Source organism: Trichechus manatus, unplaced genomic scaffold (genome assembly GCF_000243295.1).
Source record: "Trichechus manatus latirostris isolate Lorelei unplaced genomic scaffold, TriManLat1.0 scaffold00006, whole genome shotgun sequence".
NCBI lineage: Eukaryota > Metazoa > Chordata > Mammalia > Sirenia > Trichechidae > Trichechus > Trichechus manatus.
In genome coordinates this window covers 31,735,780-31,744,638 of record NW_004443942.1, presented here as the reverse complement: position 1 = coordinate 31,744,638, position 8,859 = coordinate 31,735,780, and the positions used below count along the sequence as shown (strand labels likewise).

Genomic DNA, 8,859 nt, shown 5'->3' with positions numbered 1-8,859 from the left:
CTAACCTCCTAGCGTGGGGGTTGCTGTGAAACTCCGCTATTCGGGATCTCTCCTCCAGGTGGCAGCTGTGCCTCACAGTAGAGGCTCCAATCTCCTCTTCCCAGACTTCAAGTGTTAATGCAATTGACCAATCAGTGCTAAGATGATGGGAGGTAATTGGGTAATTGTATTTTACTGATCACAAGCAGAGAAAGGGAAAGGAAAAGGGGAAAGGCAGAGGGCCGAGGAGGGAAGGGGACTGCAGTCTGAGAGGAGCTTTGGGGCGCTAGGATCCTGAACGTCGGAACGTGGCATTGGCCGAGAGAAGAGCTAGACTGGCAGTGGCTGGCCGCCGGCAAAGGAGCGCGTTTATTTATTTGGGGGAAAGGGAGAGGAGCGAGGAGCGGGAAGGGGAGGACGAGAGTTCAAGCCCAAGTGGATGGAAGGGGACTGGGGTTTCTGCCGCGCTGGGAGCCGCGAGCCGGGGCGATGGCGCTAAACACGGCGCGGAGCAGCTGCGCTCCCGAGAACGCGTCTCATCGCCGAGGACTCGTCGCCGGTGCCTGGAAGGGCTGCGCGAAGAGGAACCAACTTGTGGCTCCAAAATGTACCCGACGCAGCTGGAAATGAGATCAAAGCTGCAGTTTCATTCCAGAAGGATGAGAGGAGCCAGCGATTAGGGGACCCCCTCCTTCCTTTCTTTTTCTTTCTTTCTTTTTTTAATTTCTTCCTTTTTTCTTTCATTGTTATTATCATTATTTTAATTTGCCTAACACCCCTTCGGACCTCTCACTTCCCCCTCCCCATTTTAAATAAAATCCCAGTCTGAAGTTCTTCCGCCGCATCGCCCCCGGATCCGCTGCCCGCAGATGGAGGAAAAGGGGACCCGGGGGCTAGCAGGGGCCACCGGCGAGGGACCGCGTCACGCGTCTCCCGCGTGATCCCGTCCCCGATCGCGGAGTTCTGCAACACCTGGAAGATCTGGAGCGGGTGCTGGGGGTGGGGGCGGGGACAGAGGAAGAGAAAGCCACCCCGAGTATTAAAAAAAAAAAAAAAAAGTAGCGGGGGGAGGAATGGGCTTCTTTTTGACAGCTGACAAAGCCTTGAAATATTCCTCCACTACCTCCGCCCCCGCCCCCCGCACTCCGTTTAACGTGAGATTATGAAATTGCAGAGGCGGTGGAGGGAAGGAGACAGGATATAACCGGGAGTTTGGAAGGGAGAGGGGAAGGTGGCTGGCCGGTGGCTGAAATCAAAAAGCCAATTGCGCACTGGGTTATGATTAGAAATCTAATCAAATCTTTGGAGAAGGGACCGGCCGGAAGGGTGACGAGTTGGGGGAGTTGACCCCCAAATTCTTCGAAGCGGGGGGCTGGGGAGAAGAATCGACGATGTAAAAGGAGACTTTTGGTGTCAGTGGCGGTTGGGTGCCTTGCAAAAATGAAGGATGCGGGACGCAGCTCTCTCCTGGAACAGAACGCAGTGGATAAACTGTGCAAGAGAGAAGGAAGAACGAAGCTTTTTCTTGTGAGACTTGGATCTTAACACAAATGTGTATATGTGCACACAGGGAGCATTGAAAAATGAAATAAACCAGTGTCAGACCCGCGGGGGTTGGTGCGTTCTGACATAAATAAATAATAATAAAACAGCTGCCCCCTCCCCCTAAAAGGATGATTGGAAATGGAGAACCGATGACCCAGAAAGAGAAAGTGTGTTCATTTTTCTCCATAAAGGAGAAAGTAAGCCAAGGAGTTTTTTTTTTTGGAATGAAAAGTTTGGAGCTTTTTTAGGAAAGTGAAGACCTGATATGGTGGTGTTTGCTTTTCTTTTTGTATTTCCCACAAGACGAGAGGAAATTAATAATACATCTGCAAAGAAATTTCGGAGAAGAAAAGTTGACCGCGGCAGAAAGAGGCATTGATTGGGGGAGAGAAACCGACAGGGCATGGTTGGATTTGAGCCTATGTTGACTAAAATTGACGGATAATTGCAGCTGGGTTTTTCTTCATCAACGTCCTTTTTCTTTTCTTTTCTTTTTTTTCTTTTTGGTGTCAAGATCATGCGTTTTCTCTTGTTCTTAACCACCTGGATTTCCATCTGGACGTTGCTGTGATCAGTCTGAAATACAGTGAGTGATCCTTATTTTCTTATTTATTGATGTTGAAAATGTCCATTAATTTGGCGTTTTGGTCTCTTTATCCCTTTTGTGGTTTTTAAAGACCTGGCAGTGGGGGCCCAGTAATGAAAAAGAGGGTGGCCCACGCATTTGCTCCGTCGGGCTGTGCTCACAGATAAACCGGTTTGCTATAATGATGCAGGGTGTCTGCATCCTAGGCAAACGCCTTGGCAAACGTTCACCACGAAAGAAAAAAAAAAAAATCTCCCAAAGAAAGCCTCTGCGGTGTGGGGTGCCATGCTGTGTGATTGACACTCTAGAATGCCTTTAAGTTACAGGGCAGCCCCGGAGTTAGATGCACAAATGTTTAGCCATTGGAAATTGAAGGGACCCAATTTAAATTTCTTTATCCAATCTGACATTGCAGATCAACAGAATGTATTAACACAAAAATATGATATCAAACCAAGTAGATGAAGCATGGCTTCTGGCTGGTGGGTGGATTGTGGGAGGGGAAGTAGGGATGAGGGAGGAAGCTGGTAGAGAGATGGCTGCACTTTCCACAGTCTTTCTTATGTACACAGACTCAAATGCGGACTTCAGATTTCCTGGGTTCTCACCATTGCTAAGAAGGGGAGAAGGAGGGCCCACTTTTCTTCAACCCCACCCCCTTCTAACTAACCACTTCTTCAGATAACAGAGAGGTTGTACATAGATTGTGGATGGCTTGTGTAGTTGGCTTGGGTTTTGCCAGAAACCTTCCCAACATCACCAGGACATGGTTGCTGAGAAAAAGCAGACCTTTATAGGGTCCTGTGGTAAGTTAGAAAAACAAGTGAAAGAAAAGGTTTGTGGTTAGAGCAACGATGCTTCTCATGTGCCAGGTTTCTTGGAGGGAAAGAGGTTCATAAAGAAAAATATGAGACAGTTAACATACCTGGAGAGCCTGAGGGCCTATAGGATCACCCCTTGCCCATCTCCTCTCTCCCCCAAAGCAGCCAGGGTCCTGGAGCCAGCCTTTTGTTTTTTATAGAACTCTTTTTCTTCATCTTTCTATACCCTCTCGGGGCCTTCCATCTGAATCATAGACTCATGTAACTTTAGAGCCAAAAGACTCCTCTGGGATCTCGTGCCAGTAAAAGAAACTGAGACCTAGAGAAGCCATAACTCTTTGGTTAATGACCAGACAGAATGAGGCAGGTGACTCACACAAGCCTCAGAACAGCAGACACACTTCGGTTCTGGATCCAAACTGGACAGAAATCAGCCATACTTGGCTACTTCTGTCCCCACAGTTGCTTTTGTCCGGAAGGGTCAGAAGAAGGTACACAGGTCCTGAGAGCTTATAAAAGCTCTTGGAGTCTAGACTTCATGGGTCTCCCAGCTCAAACATTCATTTCCTTTCATAGTTCTTTTTTTTTTTTTAATTCCTTTTTCTTCTTCTTTCTTATTTTTTATTTTTAATAGCAGAGTTTAGATAACCCTGAATTTAATAGTATTATAAAAAGTAATAAAACCCATTCACAATTCTGGCATATATATATATATATACACATATGTGTATATATATGTATGTATATATATATATATGTATGTATGTATGTGTATATGTCATCCCAAAGGAGACGGAAGGCAATAGACTCCTGGATCATTTCCTAGTGTTGAGCACATTTATCCTGTGAGTAGTGGTCCCCAGAGAGTCATTAAGGAACCATGGAGTTGGATTTATATTAGTGAAGTGATAATAGAAACCAGAAACACCAAGCTAAAAGCATCTGAGTCTGTTCTTTCACTCACATCATCTATTCTCATCCTTTTCATTACTCCTTAACTAAACTAGCCTACAGCTGAGCACTTCTCTAATTTATTTTTCTGGGCACATGTTTCCTGTTGGGACAGAGATCAGGCAATAAATTTACCAACCTACAAAAAGAATCGTGCAGGATTTTATTTATTTTTTTCCCCTGAGCTCACTGTAGGCTTTTGCATGTGTTACCATAATGCTCTGCAGTTTTTGTTTGTGTGTTTTCTTTTGCATGACCGCGGTTAAGTTACCACCTGTGGTAATAGGTGGACTCAAGTTATATTAAGCTCCTGCTCAACTGCAACTTACCGCAACTGACAAGAAAGGAAGGAAAAAAAAAAAAAGAAAAAAAGAACTTTGAGGCTTGTTACTGCACAGTTCAGCTCTGGGCTGCAGTGAGAAGCCCAGACTTGGAATCACCTTGGCAATGCCAATCAGGAGAGGTTTTCTTTCTTTTTTCTGATTTGGACATCAAGATTTCTCCACTGCTATTCTAATCAGACCTCAGAGTGCAATCCTCACCTTCTTCACAGGGTCACCTTTCCGTTACCCTCCAGTTTAATACACAGATACAAACTTAGAACCTGTTTAACATTGTGGGCGGAATGTGTCCTTCCACCCATCTGCTCTTAAATGTGTTCAGATCTGGAGATAATGGGGCATCTAAGGATGTCATCGTTTTTTATGCTGGTGAATCACATCAGCAACACTATAGCTAGGGACTCATGGCCCAGCTTGGGTTTAACTCCTTTGGTTTGACAGTCAGAGTTGGACCTACGTTTTGAGCAAGCTGTAGACCTGGAAACTTACCTCTTCAGCTTACTGCAGGGCTGAAGTTGGTGAATAATTTGAAAGCAATTGTCCAGTGAGTTGTAAGCTGAACCATAGAAGGGCAAGCATTTGTGAGTCGGTGGTGAGTAGGTAGTTGCATACTAGGCTTCTGTGAGGACCACAGGCCCAGAAAGCTGCGGGATTTACAAGTTTTGAAGTTACCTTTTCAAATGACTTCCTCCTCTGATTTAATAGCCATGACCTTTGGGCAATACCTTTCATTTCTCTGCCCTCAATTTTTTCATCTGTGTGATGAGAATGGTAATACATACTTTGTTGGACTGTTTTGTGAATTAGAAATAATGTCATGCAAAGTCCTTGGTGTAATAGGCCCTCTAAGGATGGCTGTTTGTTATGGTTATTTTCGGATTAATTTGGATTAACTTCCTGAGAATGAATACAGGAAGGCCGAGCACTTTAAGGATTCTAGAGGCTACACTGAGAGCTAGAGACTGTGCAAATGACATTATAGTAGTTGCCAGGCTTTTCTTTTGGGGTTGTCAGGATAGATTAGCTGCAATATATTATTTAGACATGAAATGCTGCTTCAAGCCTGAAACTGTAAATCAGGACTTTGTTCCTGAAAGTATGGAAAAGTAAATCCCAGCAAAAATAATCCTTTAATGAGATTTTAGAGGATGGGCATAATGCTGTTACTGTGTTTTGTGTCTACTTTTGGTCTAAAAGTACGCAGAATAGCTCTTAAATTTTAAATACATAATTCTAGCTACATGTTACATAGTCTAGACCCGAAATGTGCAAAATAAAGGCGAATGTTCAGATAATTATATAATTTAAATTAGTATAAAATTCCAGTACTAATATTAAGGCCCCAAAGTTCACAATTTTGATTCACAGTCCTCCAAGTCGGAGTGAACTCTATGCTAGTTAAACAACATCTTCACTTTGTTATAGTTGAAACTCCCCATTGAGTGTATGAGACCAAGGAGAGTTAACATAGATTTATATGCCTTATCGTTTACGTGTGCAAATCTTCCAACATCAACTTGCTGGTGGTTTTCTGAGGAAGACAACACGCTCATTGTTCTTAATTTTATTCTCCGCAGCAGCCGACCTCTCTTCTGTTTGTTTTGTCAGTAGACTTCCAGGGATCTCTTCTCCCTTTCAAGGAAAGGGAAACCTACTGTTGTAATTATTGTTCTTCTTTGTATCATATCTCGGTATGATAATAGTACAGCGACAGGCTGAGGTGTTGCCCATTGGATTTTTATGCTATTTCTTTTCAGCTAGGAAAAGAATTTGAAATCTGCGTTAATTTTGGAAAAGCCTCCTAATGTTGATTGTTTTTTCTGAGTTTAAGAGAGGGAAATCGTTACTGGAAGTTCTCACAATTTCATAAATTTTACTTTTTGTATGCTTCTTGGAAATGACCAAGAAAATAGGTAAAACTTGGCTTTGAGCCTCATAAGTGAATTCAGATACTAAGCTTTCCAGTGGGTCATTTGTGTTACCTGTGTTATTTAACCTTTCTCAGCCTGTTTGCTCATCTGTAAAATAGCAGCAATAACCACGTGGAACTGGCTACTGTGTAGAAGAAATCATATTGCTTATGTCATGCAGAGCAGGCATTCAGTAAATGCACATTTAAACCGAGCATCTCTGATTTGAGGTTAGGTAATGCAGTTTGCAAAGTAAGAAAAAAAAAACAAAACAGGTATAGTCCCTGTTTGGGGGAAGCTGCTAATCTAAATTCATGTTGGTACAGATAAAGAAGACATAGGATTAAGGTTGGGGTAACATATAAATAGATGTGACCATTTTTGGTAAGGTCCTTTAGTTTTCAAACATGTTTAAAAGTGAGATAGAGAATGCCATTCCCTCAGTAAAGACTGAAGTATGCTTCGTGAATGGTGGCAATATACTTGTGATCATGTAAACTTTCGTTAGATTGTCAAGTATTTTGTAAGACAGCTGTGAAAAAATAATAGACTGATTTGTAAATGGTGTCTCAGAGGACTCTCTAAGGGGATCAAGAGTCAGTTGCATCTTTCTTTTCTTCACAGTAATTTCTCTGGAGAAATGTAAATTTGGTAGTTGAAGTTTCCTTGGGCAGATCTTTGGCTGAGGCAGTGTACTTGCATGAGGGCAAGGTCTTTATTTCATTCTCTGGCATGTTCCCACACCACAGAAGAGTGCCTGACAAAGAGTGTGCATGCAATAAATATTCATTGAATAACTAACAGAACTTGATTTAAGAGACACCCCTTCCAGAGATTCAAGTGAATGCACGTAGCTGTGTATATGCGTACAAGTGTGTACACACGTGGGTGGGCACACATATACACACAAAAGCCTGGCTTTCAGAAATCTCTACAGGCTAAATTAAAAAAAAAAAAGCATTTACAAGTACTGTTTGCTTGTATATATATATTGCTGTTATTATTGTTAGGTGCCATCATCGACTGGATTCCAACTTGCAGTGACCCTTTGTACAACCGAATAAAACACTGCCTGGTCCTGCACCATCCTCACAGTCATTGTTATGCTTAAGCCCATTGTTGCAGCCACTGTGTCAATCCATCTCCTTGAGGGTCTTCCTCTTTTTCACTGACCCTCTCCTTTACCAAGTATGATGTCCTTCTCCAGGGACTGATTCCTTCTGATAACATGTCCAGAGTATGTGAGGTGAAGTCTCCTCATCCTTGCTCAGACAAGCTCTAACCACTATGCCGCCAGGGCTCCGTATATATCTGCATATATATACACACACAAACAAGCAAACAGTACTTGCATTTACAAAAATAGAAAATACATTTACAAGTACTGTTTGCTTTTGTGTATGTGTGTGTATACAAGCAAACAGTACTTGTAAATGCATTTTTATTTTTTGTAAACACATTTTTGTAAATGCCTACGTATATAGGAAGCACCATTGAATGGCTTCCTCATACTGGAAACAGCAACAATCTGAAAGTTAGATGACGCACTGTTTTTCTTACTCTTGGTGTTGTCATTAATGGACGGTGACATTTTGTGCAAGTCACCTCAACTCTCTAGGTCTCATATTTCCCTCTGTTAAATAAAGATAAAAACTAAGGTTCCTTCAAGCACTAAGATTTTAGGATTCTTTAAGTACATAATTGACTACCTAGGAATTCAGGATTCCTAGGAATTAAAAAAGATCTATTCCCTCATTTCAGGAAACCATTAAGATGTGGAGGAACAGTATACTATTCCAGGAGAGAGCGGGAGTCAGTGTTAAAATGGCAGATATGTGTGGTAAAATGGTGAAGGAAGTTTCTGGAAGGTTTATAGGGGAAATAATATGAGTTTAGGAATAGATAAACATTGGATTCTGACTTTGTTTCGTTACCCGTTGTTATCTGGGTGATCCTATGTAGGCCAATTAACCTTGATAAGCCTCAATTTCCTGAACTGTAAAAATGGAGGATTTTTTTTTTTTTTTAATTGTTTTGGGACACTTAAGATGTCTGTTTGACACATGATCAGTACTCAATAAATGCTAGCTAGTTCTCTTTATTTCATTGAAATTTTGGTTATTTTCTACAGAAATGGAAACATTTAACCGATGGTCCATCAGGTTTTACTGTATGTTTACTGAGTAAAGATCTTTTACCAACTTTGCTGTCAAAGTTGGTAATATTATTTTCGATAATGTTTTCCAATGTCAATCCGATTTGTAATGAACTCTTAAAATGATGAAAAACCTATGGAAGGTAAATATACTTTTATTTCAACTTTGGCTTATGTAGATGGCAGCTTTCTTAAACTTAAGAAAGCTTTCAACACTTATGGAGGTTACAGGTATAATTTAATAATAATAATAGTAACTCCCATTTTTTGAATGTTTGATATGCACCAGCCACTATGTTGAAAATATAAAGTATATTTTTCTCCTTAATTCTCACAAAGGGAACTGAAACACAAAGAAGCTAAGTAATTTGTCTGAGGTTATAGAGGAGCTAAGTAGTGGAGCTGAAAGTAGAAGCTACATCTGTCTAGCTTTAGAAGCCAAGATCAGAATCAGTTGGCCTCACTACTTCCTTGTAAACTTAAACTTGTTGACGTGGTTACAAGTAAATACTGCATGATAACTCACTATGGTCTAACCTGGCACTCAATTTGAATATTTTTTTTTTTTTTT

At 41.5% G+C, this 8,859-nt stretch overlaps 1 protein-coding gene across 2 annotated transcripts in view; it reads left to right on the top strand.

Moving 5' to 3' along the window:
* Positions 1-210: 210 nt before the first annotated feature.
* LRRC4C (leucine rich repeat containing 4C) overlaps positions 211-8,859 on the top strand; it is a 189,249-nt gene continuing 180,600 nt past the window's right edge. The window contains exon 1 of one of the 2 annotated variants that reach the window (XM_004369810.2): positions 211-2,110. The gene's annotated coding sequence lies outside the window, so the exon portion shown is untranslated. The remainder of the gene's footprint in view (positions 2,111-8,859) is intronic. The other variant, XM_004369811.2, reaches the window with a different exon arrangement.